This window comes from Fistularia commersonii, chromosome 29 (assembly GCF_037954325.1).
Source record: "Fistularia commersonii isolate RoL2024-O1a breed Wild chromosome 29, RoL_Fcom_v1.0, whole genome shotgun sequence".
Classification (NCBI taxonomy): domain Eukaryota; kingdom Metazoa; phylum Chordata; class Actinopteri; order Syngnathiformes; family Fistulariidae; genus Fistularia; species Fistularia commersonii.
In genome coordinates this window covers 4,530,511-4,543,532 of record NC_141312.1, presented here as the reverse complement: position 1 = coordinate 4,543,532, position 13,022 = coordinate 4,530,511, and the positions used below count along the sequence as shown (strand labels likewise).

Here is a 13,022-nt window from a genome sequence, read left to right as displayed (position 1 = left end):
AAATTGAAGTCTGAACGTGTCCAGGATCCCTGCTGTGTTGAACTACACCAAGGGCAGAATCATAAAGGATATTTATCTCAAGGATAACATTCACAATTCACAGTCTGAAAGTGTCCAAAAGGAAAAAAAACAATAGGGCATGAGATTGAATACACAAAGATGGGCATTAATACCCTTTGAAAGTGTGTAATAGCCAAAACATTATGGTAGAATATGCTTTCATGAGCACACAAAAACCACATAAAGGGACGCCTTTATTGGGAAATACCAATACGACATACTTCCGTAAGCGTATGCTCCTGCCGAATGCTTAAAGGTATTCGACTCACAATGAAATAAATCTAAAACTAAGTTGCAGAGCGAGACTTGAGTGTAGGACCGATGGACACATGTTTTAAGCGTTAACAAAGTCACGCTTTGAGATGGTCGATCTCTTCTCCGCCAAAAAAGTGTTGACGTTTGGTGTGACCCGCTTGCGGTGCGTCGGGGGTGCGTACGCGTCGCCACCTAGTGCTTCGCTCAGGTCGAGCCAAGAAACTATACGCATTGGCAAAATGTTTAGCACTGATACTTTTGCTTAGAACCATTAAATTTGGAAATACTAGACCCCTCTATCCCCCAAGGGTTAGCTGTTCAATGCACGCCTTGATGGGCTCCCTGAGTATTAAGATTACGCTCGGTACGAAAGCAACAAACTATACATTGACTTTTCAACTCTTCAAAAAATCCTGCAATGCGGAGGCCTGGCATTACCCACTCCTCATAACGCTCCGTCAGAAAGATAGCGTCACCAAGCTGTTTCTACATTTATCATAACATTAATAACCTGACCCCATAAGATGGTGACCAGAACGAGTCCTGCCTCTGGTAGCTATTACTCCGTCGAGAACTCACATCTGACGCAGGTGAAGCGCAAACAGCAGATACAAGGTTAGATGTCTAATAGAGGGTGTTGGCCCTTGCTGGCCAGTTACGTTCACCCAGACAATCACTCCCACAGTGCATGTATAATTTGGACAGTTAACTTTAGGAATGTCTTCCACACGAAGACAGAAAAGCAGCCAGCTGCTGGCTGCAGTGTTTGTGCACGGATTGCACTGGAGCATATTTATCCATACAAAAAGCCCGTTTTATTGCAGCCTGATGGCTTAGCTGAATGTTATCCCTCTCACAGCAAAAGGATAACACGCTATTTCTCCAACGCTGGCTTTCTAAGGCTGTAAAACATTATCGCGACTTCACTCGCTTCAAACTTGTTTGGGATGATGTTCGCTGATAGCCCACATCCAGCAAGGCCTCTCCAAAATCCACTTTGCAACAACTTTGAAACTAAGCCACAACAGTTGCAAACATTTAGGCTCGGTGGGGGAAACACGAAAACATTAATCTGCGACTAATGAATCCTCCTGCCATCATCCAACCGAGCAGACTTCCTACTGACCCAAACCTCATGCGATGGTTTATGAGGCCTCTGAGGAGGATAGATTAATAAAGTCTATAGTTCCACTGGGACAAGAAAGGGACACCGATACAGCCCGCGCCGGTACGGTTGCTGACCTCTACATCTGGTCCGGACGGCTGTTCTGAGTAGTTGCTGCACTCCTACGCATAGAGGGGGAGACGACTAAGGTAGCAGAGACTACTTATGCACACTTCTGTTTTGTTTGTCTTGGCGTGTTTGTTTCAGCGAGAGTGTCGGTCATGAACGACAGCGGACCGTCAGGGAGACGGATGAGGGCGCGATGATGAAAGCGACTCCTTTCTGCAGCTCAGAGGGAAACTCGGAGTCAGAGCTCGGGCCTTCGGAGACCCCCATTTGATGAAATGAGCTTCGCTATCGTGATGCGAGTGCTGAGAACGCTGTGGGAAAAGGAAAAAGGGCGACGCGGAGATGGAAAGACTGGATTCGGGACGCACGACCAAAAAAGAAATTAAAAAAAAAAAAAAGTGAAGAGTAAACTCTCAGGGAACAATGATCTGAGTAAAAGAGAACCTTGAAATAAAGAGCGCAGCCGTCCAAAATCGCATGAATGCGTGCTTTTCACGTCCCCTCTCCCTCATTGCCTCGCTTCGGCATCGGTGAAAGGTTTTATTGATGAACGGATCGTACAGCTGCAATCCGTCACTGTCAATGAGCAGACGGCCCGTGACATCATCTTTTCTTTGAGCTACGTTTCTGTTTACCCTGGAAAACACCATCTGACAGCGGACGGGGAGAGTCGAAAGCTAAAATACGACCCGCGCTGAAAGGATACTGGCAATGACAGATGGCAGACAACCACCTGATTCACTCCCTCTAGTGGCTACATAGTAAAAGAAGTCACAGATTATCTTTCAAGCGCTTCATGACCGAATTCACGTGTCTTTTCTTACGCCCGCAGAACATCGCACGCATGGAGCCGTGACATCATTGCTGTGCGACAACATCGCCGAGCGCCGCTGGCCCGGAGGGCTCCGTTCAGTCTCACCCACATTATATCTGGCATCGCACCCCCATAATCTTTCCTCGCCGTGCACAAGCCTCAAAAGCCTCAAATACATGGGGCTCCACTCTTAAGTGCTGATACCGTATAATAGAAAAAGGCTTTCAATAGGATGCGAATGTTTAAAGCCACATATTATGAGTCTGAGGAGGAGTGTGAGTGTGTTTATCTTAGTCGTTAAGGAAAGCTTTTCCTCATGCAACGCCGGCTCCAGAATCACCTCGTCTATCTCCTTCTCCCTCCCATGTCTGCCCCTCCTCCATCCCTCAGTCCTTCCCCTTTAATGGATTTAGCAGATCTTGTTGGGCACACCATAGCTACCCTTGTCCAAGCTAAACAAGAGCAAAAGTCACATAGTTCCAGTGTAGAAAAATGGTCACTCCGTGCAGCCTCTGGCACAGGCATGGTACTTGGGCTTTGAAAGAGAAAGAAAGACAAAAAAAAAATGTTCCTAGGTGGGCGAGAGATCTGGCATGTCTGAATAGCCGCGTCAATTCCATCACAAAGGCGACTGCTTTGCTCATACCTAGAAACAAACATTGGAACGTGAGCTGCGTCAGACACTCGACCAGCCCGAGAATGGATTCAAAGTGCACAAAATTGATTTTCTTTTTTTCTTTTCTTTTCTTTTCTTTCCTTTTCTTTTTTTTTTTTTTTTTTTTGCTCAGTTACAGTCTGGCTGGGGGAAAATCTTAAAACGACTGAGAATTAATGGTTTGCCCAGGTTGTGGTGAAACAGGCTGGGGGTGGAGGGAGCTTGGGGAAAAGACGGAAAGGAGGCTGAGTGTCTGGCATGGCGGAGGAGCACGGGGTGGAACACTTTACATCTTACTTTTCATATCATTTAGGTTGTGTGTGTTTAGGAGGAACGACAACCAGGAATTCCCTTTCCCTGGATCTTTAAAAAACAGACACCCTGCATCCAGCCCCAGCTGTCATTCCCAGGCATGTGTGTGGGTGTGTGCATGTGGGGGTGGGTGCGTGACTTGTCTTTGTGTATTTTTGAGTCTCCATTCATGCACATATGTATTTCGTCAAATCCTCATTTTTATGTCTTTGTCAATTTTTGAGGTTTGATGAAAGAGGATACTGGTTTTAATGTATTACTTTAAGTGGCTTAATAGACGGCTGGACTGAATCTAATGTATCATAACAACGGCCTCTCAGGAAGCAACATGAGGACTCCGCTGTGCACACACACAAACACACGCGCGCGCGCACACACACTCAATGAAGTATACACAATCAATATTAATTTTAGTATCCACAGAGAGAGTTCATGACTGTGTCATATAACCAGGTTAACTCACCCGAGGGACACGTGCAGCCATAAAATCTCTCACAGTAGAACTCAAGCGTGCTGGTTTTAAGAAGACCAGTTGAATTAATTAGAAGAAGTGAGATCTATTTTCCTGCGGCTCAGTTAGCCTTCCCGAAGCAGAAGTGTCAACAAATTCAGCATAAGATGGTAAAAAAAGAGAAGGTCAAAGACGCCTCTATAAATCTGTCATTTATATAGTTTTAAAAATAGATTACCTATTTTTCTTCAAATAATGTTATCATTATACCTCCAAGCTCACCTCACCTCCATCGATGTGTACAAACAGTGAAGGTGAATTTGAAATAGGAACCAAGCTGTAACATTTTTCCCGGTTTACCTCAACTCTGAGAAAAAAAATGTGTTTTTTTTTTTCTTTCTTTTTTTTTTTTTTTTTCTCTTGCTGTGAAATGTTGCTCCTGAGTTTTATTTTTATGACTTAGTTCCCACATAAATGTCCAGGTCAGTGACATCAGTGAGGTTGAGATCCGTATTTTGTGTGTGTGTGTGTGTGTGTATATGTGTGTGTGTATATGTGTGTGTGTGTGTGTGTGTGTGTGTGTGTGTGTGTGTGTGTGTGTGTGTGTGTGTGTGTGTGTGTGTGCGCAGAGTCACTGTTGAGCCAAGCCCGTGTGCCAGGAGCAATAATAAGTCACACTTTATCTCCATTTTAAATTTTATGCCCTTATCTACAAATGATATGAGCAAAGACCAAACGTTGAATTTTTTGATCGAGACGATCTTGTTGAAATCTAAAGGTCCTCGAAGTGCAAAGCTGTTTTTCAGGGTTTTTTGCCTCAAACTCTCATTTGAATGTGAAATGATGCGGTTAAAATAAAATGTGCTGACTTGTCGTTTGCCGTGTCCTAGATGAGTGATAGTACACATAACATTTTGTAAGTCACTTTGGATAAAAGCGTCTGCTAAATGACTGTAATACAATGTAATGTAACATCGGCTTTCCTAAGCTGGATTTTCAGTCTCTCTAAATTGTGTCAAATAATCCACTGGTCAATATTAAAGATCTGTGGCTGCACAATGTCAGGATATCACGAGGCATGTAGGCAAGGTTAAGTAGAAAGTAGCTTTTAATATGTCAATTGACCAAGCAGCTAACCGAAAGAAGGAGGACGTGCACGTTTTCCAAGCATCTACAACATTTCCTCTCAACTCCATGGGTATAAAAGCGGACGGAAACCAACTAAATGTGATACCGAATCCCTGTTTCAGCAGCTCGACAAGTAAAAGGGGATGCGATGACTCATGTTTGGGGTTTTTCTTTACCAGCGTGGCAAACCGGAATACAGTCACGCACGCTGACTGGTTGCACCGGGGTCTCCTGTTACAGGAACACTACAGGTTTTACTGTTTGACCAGCCGGTGAGGGAAGGGAAAGACTCTCCCAGAGAGATGGAAGGAGTGATGGAGGAGGACGCACAATGAAATAAAGAAAAAAAAAAACGGCCAAATTAAGAAAAGCAGCAGGAGATGTAAAACAGTCTGGGTTCACACACGTGCACACACACACATGTGTGCATGTACATGCACAAACACATAAATAATGCGCCCTATGAGTGTAACAAAAGCCAGAGTGACTAGAAACAGCAAAAGTTGATTTCCTATAGCATGTGTGTGTATGTGTGTGTGTGTGTGTGTGTGTATGTGTGTGTGTGTGTGTGTCTGTGTGTGTGTGTGTGTGTGTGTGTGTGTGTGTTCATATGTGTGCACTCTTTCCATAGCAGTTTGAGAGTTTGGAGTTCGCTCTTGGTTTCTAATCAGGTTTTGGGCCAGGTTAAGGTGACGGCCAGGCTTCAGCGACGTCAATGAATAAGATAGTGTGACAAATCTGTGCCGCTGTCATGGAACATGTGCATATGGGTATAAAATTCTCGGTGGGAAGGAGTGATACAATTAAAGCAGAAAAAAAAGGTAAAAGAAACACTGAAACAAAGAACAAAAAAGGGATGGTGAGGGGAGAAATCCCAGAAGGTGGAGCTGCAGCTGCCATCTACCATCACTCATCCCCCCACCCACCCACCCACCCACCAAAATGTTCTTAGTGTCTGAAATCAACCACAGACTAATCCACAATGTTACATATAATTTTGTATGAAAAAAATATGAGTTTTTGCTTTTTGAAACAAACATGGCTGGAGGAAAAAAAAAATCTTTATAAACAGCAGAACACTGACTGGAAGCAATTAAACATGAGGGAATCTTATCGCTGTTGACTGGAAGGCAGGGAGACCAGTGTGTAATAATGGCTCCGTTTGGCTGCACTTTGTGCCACATGTGATCTGAATCACAAAAACCTGTGGTTATGGTTATATATTGGTTTTGGAATCTGTCATTAGTACGAATTATCAGAGCGTTGCTGACCAACGTGAGTGTGTGTGTGTGTGTGTGGTGGTGTGAAGCTGTACGCTTACCATGGCTTCATGAACATTTGCATGTTAACGTGACATAAACGCGGTGACGGAATTAAACCCCCGAGACTTTTTAATTATACAGCAATTAAAATTTCACTTGCAATAACGGTGATGATTGTGTTGTACGACACACCGCGCGCACTTGTGAGAACGACGTATCGGCCTGGAACCGTCCCCTGGAGATTCACCATCACCTTAACAGTCATTACTCTTAACCTTAAACCTGAAAATCAGTGTTTGTTCAGCAGATTTTTGACAATGACAAGCACATGCATGCAAACTTTCAGAATAATTAATCATTGAACCAAACAAACTGCTGAGTTGATGGTAGCCCAAACTGGCAACTACTAGTCCAAGCTCATTTCATTGTTATCCGGAATTGCTCCTCTGTCACTCCAAATATGCAACAGTGACTTAACTTCATTAATAAATGTTCATTCTATTCCCTTGTTAGTGTCGCGCCGGCAGCTGTTCAGCATGAGAATGCCTTTTGTATCACGTTACCCGATAATATTTCTTACGGTAAGCCGGGGATTTAACTCCGTCTGTTAATCATGATCAAAAAGGGACAACCTGATAAAAAGCCAGAAATGTGCGAGATAAGTATAAATTAATCAATGACACCTGCACTCATCGGAAGAATACCCTAAAAATAAAGTTATGGTTTGCGAAATTAAAAAAATGATTATTTTCTCTTCTCATCCGTCCTTCCGTGAGTGCGGAGCATCAAATTAGTTATATTGCAGTTTTCCGATGACTTGTTTTACGTGTGACGATAAAGATTACATGATAAAGAACATTTCGTGAATGAATTAGAATAAACATAGATAAATAATACAATGTCAAAAGCATAAGAAAGGATGTTTATAACAGCCTGATCTGGGTCTTGATAGCCATTGTTAAAAGGTAATCTCAATTTTCCATTCAGGAAAATCTGTAATGGGATATAACAGTTGGACAAAAATATCAATGCTCAACTCTACACTTGCGATTTGTTGGGATTCAACGTTGTAAAAGAAACAATGTATTGCCAGCCAACTTTTAGCTTACACACACACACACAAACACACAAAGGTCCCTTCACTTAGATGACACTACCTGCACTGCAAGGCCCAGCATGGGGATTTCAGTTGACTGTGGTGACTGAAGCTCGGACCGTCGCTCCGACTTCATTAAAAACACATGAAAACACTACAAAGACTCTCTGCCTTCCGATCTCAGCTGGTCCTCAGTGCTTAGACACTTCACATCCTTCAAGCACCCAGATGGGAGTCATTCATCTATGCTCTGACCCATTCCCACATTTATTTCTGGCGAAATTAATATATCACTGCATTGAGAATCGTGCACATATATACATATGCAAGCCCACACCAGTCGCGGCGTCGGCGTTGAAGCATCAATAAAAATGTCTCTGCGGCTGGGTACGCCAAAGTGACTCCGATCATTTCAACTCATGGAATATGATCATATTTTTTTAGATTTTCAAGTCTGACTATTGTCAGTGTACAATCTGCTGACTGAGTAACCGTCAATGTACTTGGGACATTTAAAAAAATTCGGTTTGTGTATTCACTTGATTTACTTGGGGGGAAATTCAATTACCTTTTAACCAAAACAAATAATTCGTTTTCAAAACAATTAAAAATCATGTCAAAAAATAAAAAATATACAACCGATGAAATTGTAATTGTCGTAATACACAGACTCAACCAGACCAACTTCCATCCATGTCGTCATCCACCGCATTCGTCATTAGAGACGTCATCTGGTTTTGTTCATCTGTGAACACCCGTGTTCGAATAGAAACACAACGACAATCCCTGCATCCGTGATCTTCGTCTGTAACGTCACGGCCATAATTACCAGCCACGCTTTGGCCCTAAGACGCCAGTGTCACAAGTCCAACCCAAGGCAGGGAGGCAAAGTCTGGAGAAACTTGAGAAAACATCAGGCTTTACTGAGCTTCCATCTGCAGTTTCCTCGGGGGAAAATAACAACAAATTTCCATCGGTCATTATCCTAATTACGAGCCAGCTGGTCCGACTACACCGGCCAACGGCTCAACGTCCATCGACGAATTTGAAAATTGTACTGTCGAACACGGTGACGTTCAAAAACTTGCATGTGCAAAAAGCCGGCTCAACTTGCCTTCCCGTAACCGAGCAGATGGCAGCAACGTCCGTGCAATGAAACTATGCCTTTTTTTCTAATATCTATAATTTGGCCCGGTAACTATAATCTTTCCGTTTTGGCTGACCCAATCATCGCTCTGACAGGAGTCCCGCTGCCTGGACAAGGACCATGAATAATGATGCAGTCAGTTACCTCAGAACTGGGCCTTAGAACAAACAAAAGCGGACTGTCTTGAAACCTCAGCTAGTCAATCACTCCACATCTGACATAGAGTTTAGACATTTCCTTTGATTAGGTGAGGCAGTCAAGAAGTAATATGTTCTCCAGAGCAGCAGAGAGAGATGGGTCTTCGTAATGCATGGAGGGAGGATCTGCATCTTCTCAAGAAGAAAAGGATATATATCTAATGTTTCCGATTCAGTGGGAGCTGCAGATGTTGACGCTGTTTTACCTCGCGGTGACGACAAAAACAGCAGACGAACGGCAAAGATCCTTGGAAAGATTCCAGTCCATGTTGACAGAGACTTGTTGCGCCGACGCAGTCGGAGCTCTGCTCTTCTGGCCGTTTGAATCAACCCAATGGATAAAACCGGTAGCATTGCATCAGAATGCCGCTGTCTTCCCGATTTAGGAGCTCAAACTGTACACGCGCACGGTTGAATTTCATTATCATAAGTGTGCAAGATGGCAGACTTAGTGACGGTGGCTGCTATGGCAACAAGCCGGCCCCGGGGATAGAGTTAATGAAATGCGGAGCGATCGGCTGTGGGGAGTCCTTATCAATGGGAATCTTATTTTTTTTTGTCCTGAATTTGCTACTTAAAGCTACTTGTAACTCCTGGGGGCTTCCTGTGGAAGGATGATGCAAGTCAAAAAGCGGCTTTCCAGGAAATCCAAGCCCCGTCCTCACACGATACTCCAACTGCTTTTATATCAAATGCTACCAATTAAAGTTAAATTGCATGAAATCCTCTTAATATTACGTTTTTGGTTTATATTATGTCTAGCAAAGTGAGCCAAAAAGTAAATAAAGACCAGTGCAGTCCCGGGCCATCCTCGCTGTGCACTGACTGGGGAGGAAGGATAGATATTCCTCCTCAGCGTTTGTGGAGTCATGGAAGAGAAAAAACAAATTCATCAATGTCTGTGTGTGTTTAAGTTGTATTTCAATACATGCCTCTGTTTATGAGTTACCTGTTTTGGTGCTCTGTGTTAGCAATGAGTACAATGTATGAGTCATCTTACATACTGTGTGTGAGGGTTGGACTCGTGGAGGGCGCACCACAAAGGTATGAATAGGTGTGCAGCCAAACAACAGCGGAGAGAGGGAGTTGCTGAGTCACTTTCCCATATTTATAACCACCGGTTTCCCACACACAGACAGAAAATCCCAGGAAAAAACAGCTCTGGGATAAAATTAGATACACACTAGATACACACAGACAATCACACAGATCCACACAAAAAAAAGAGTCAGCGTCCAATGTTTTACATGCGATGCCTTTTTACTCCTTTCGATTTGTTGAAAACTGGCTGGAGAATCAACGAGTATCTTCTTTAACAGACTTAAAGAGGCTCACAAGGACGACAGTGTGCGTAAGACAGGCTGGCGCTCAGTGACAATATCAAGATCTAATGTTAAATATGTTTACACTGCTTTCACTTAACCCTCCTGATTGGCAAAGCAGCCTCAAGGCCCGAGGCCTACATTCTCATAAAGTAAACCCATTATGGTAAACTGAAAAATAAGCATAAGGAATGTGGTGGGATTATGTTTCATCTTGAAAAAGGACCTACTTGAATGTACTTTTAAGTAGGGATTTAAGATCGTTGCCTGCAGTCCGGCACCGACTCGGACTCTCACGTGACGTCGCAAGGTTCAAACAAGCACACCTCAATTGTCAGGAACACGCTGACGGTAGTTAGAGGGTAACGGTTACTGCAACAATCACACCGCCACAAAATTATACTTTAAACCATTTTAGCAGATGTCGTCGTCTAAGGTGCAATTTTGAGAACAGACCCATTGAGAACGGAGCCCCCGGACCTGTCAGAGTCACTATAATCCTCCCCGCGTTCAACTGCACAGGCCCGCATGAAGTGCAAGACAAACACGGGACTGTTTACTTTGTTGATAAGCTCTACGAGAAGACGTGACACGGACTTGAGTTAATAGACCTCACTGGCAGGGCGTGCTTTTTCTTTAATAGACTGTTGATGAAGCGGAAACACTAACATTAATGATCGGTAACTCTTTTTAATTAAAAGAATAAAAACATCGCTTACAATTAGGTGACAGGCAAAGCCGAGCCGAGCATCCATGGCGAGACAAGAGAGAGAGAGAGAGAGACCGGTGAAATATGGAGTGACTGAACTTGTACTGAAACGCGAGTATTTATAAGTTGTTTGAACAAACATTGGCTGCACTGGTTGCAGCCACACCAGCAGATATCCATATGGTTCCTGTTAGAAAAATCTCTTGCTGCACGCTTCATCACTCCACAAGAAACCAAACCCTTATTGGTTGTGTGCGGACTAAAGGCTGCCGAGGCCAGTGCGCTGCAGAGTCGGGGCACATGGGACCGTGTAAGTGGATAGTGTAATAGTGCACAGATCTGCACCCCCCTTTTCAGCACAAAACCAGGAGCTGTGGACGCCAGGAGACGCCAGATATGACCAGAATAAGTATCGTGCTTAAATACACCCCTGGTTCCCCCCTGGTCGTGTAAACACATAGACAGCATCTGAGTGCTATGAATACACTTCACGTTGGAGAGGGGGACAAAAAAATGGCATTTAACTGTTTGCTGCATCGCAGAAATATCTAGATTTTAGGACATTTAAGATATTACGCTGTCTTTTTCCACTTAGACGCTCTTCTCCTTTAAGCACACAGGATAAAGAGACCACCGTCAATAAAGCAGAGCCCATTGAGGCTGTTGGTGTAAGTACCCTACTCCACTGTTCATCACAATACCCTCACTGCTCCTCAGCTTTGTGGTGAAACATCAATAGATCCCCATCAAGAATGAGCTTCCCAGCTTGCAGCTCCTAATTGGCAGCCCAGAGGAATAACCCACAGACCCACTGTCATTAAACTCTACCATTAAATATTCAAAATAATAATATTCAAATCATGTGCTGTGCCCCACACATGATCACATTCAGGCGTTTAGCTCTACCAGTAAAAAGGTGATCGGTTCATCCCATTGATCAATCACCGGTGGGTTTTTTGCAGCTCCTCGCCTCTCACACAGGGGCGAGGATGCAGCTGCGGGGGAGCATCCACGGCTCTCCCCGCAAGACCGAGGCACTTTTTATTCCTTGCAGATGAAAATAGTGGAGGAAGAGAAGAAAAAGAAGAAGAAGAGGGGGGGGAAGGAGCGATCACTTACATTCATCGGAGCCCCTCCGCAGCTTCTGGATGTGCGCACTGGTTATCCCTCTCCAACACCCCCCTCCAAAACCCGATTAGTATGCAAACGGGTCTCCAATTCCCCCGGCGACAGGCAATTCACCAGGGGGGGAGAAGAAAAAAAAAAAAGAAATGAATGAAGCCTTATTTGCTGGACAGCTGGACTGAGGTTTTTTTTTTTTTTTTTTTTGGATTGTTTGTTTTAAATTCACATGCACAAGAAAAAAAAAATGCCAGCTGAGCCAGTAATCCGGTGCACGATTCCTATTTCCAATGCGTGTCCGTTCCCCGGTCAGGTGTGCAGGTTGTGCCGGTTCCTCCGCCTCCTGCAGCGGGAGACGCAGCCGTTTGCAGCCCCGCGGTCCCGAGCGCCGTCTACCGATTGTGTTGCACGCTTCTTCCCCTCTCAGCCTCCTTCCAGCATCCAGCCACTCAGACACAGAACGTTAGTGTGTGTGTGTGTGTGTATGTGTGTGTGTGTGTGTGCAGAGACGGAGCCGCTTCAGGGCAGCGTGCACTTCACCGACTGAAAGCCGACTCCTACGCCACAAGGCCCGGCCCCCCCTTACGCGTCTCACCGCCCTCCTCCTCCTCTTCCTCCTCCTCCTCCTCCTCCCTTCACCCCGGCTGCTAATTTATTCGGGTAGCTGCACAAAAAGAGGGGACGGCAGAGACGGAGGCGGTGAGATACAGTAGGGGGGATAAAAAGACTGGAGAGAAGACTTTGGTGCCCCCAAGCTCCGCGCGGTGGAAGTAGATGGAGAGACAAAGGAGCGCACCAGGAGGAGCTCAGACCACCAGCGTCCTCTCACTTCTCCCAAGTTTTATTTTCAAAAAATATTAAAAGATATATTTTTTTGACTAATGTTTGCATGCAGTGGTTGTGTGTTCATATATTTGTGTTGCAAAAAAAAAATGCATGCATTATTCGCAGGTATTGGCCTCCCTAGTTGTCTAGACTTTCTTAACACAAGACCAGCAGAACAAAAACCATGCCTTAATTTTAGCAAACAATTCACAGCAACCGCAGTAAAATCATTTAGAATGACAACCAGCTCAAAATACTATTAAATTTTAAGTTATTGCTCTTTCACTGGAGGTTGGAATATTTGTTGAGTTGTCATAAATCACGCGGTGGAATAATTTCATCAATGAATCTGAATACAACTGCCTATTTTATTTAAACTATCATTGGACACATACTTTTGTTTATTCATCTTTTTCGGGGGGATAGTGTTACA

General features: G+C 44.1%; 1 protein-coding gene across 1 annotated transcript in view; it reads right to left on the bottom strand.

Moving 5' to 3' along the window:
- dchs1b (dachsous cadherin-related 1b) overlaps positions 1-12,261 on the bottom strand; it is an 88,875-nt gene extending 76,614 nt beyond the window's left edge. Inside the window, exon 1 of the mRNA XM_086176613.1 lies at positions 11,762-12,261. The gene's annotated coding sequence lies outside the window, so the exon portion shown is untranslated. The remainder of the gene's footprint in view (positions 1-11,761) is intronic.
- Positions 12,262-13,022: the final 761 nt, after the last annotated feature.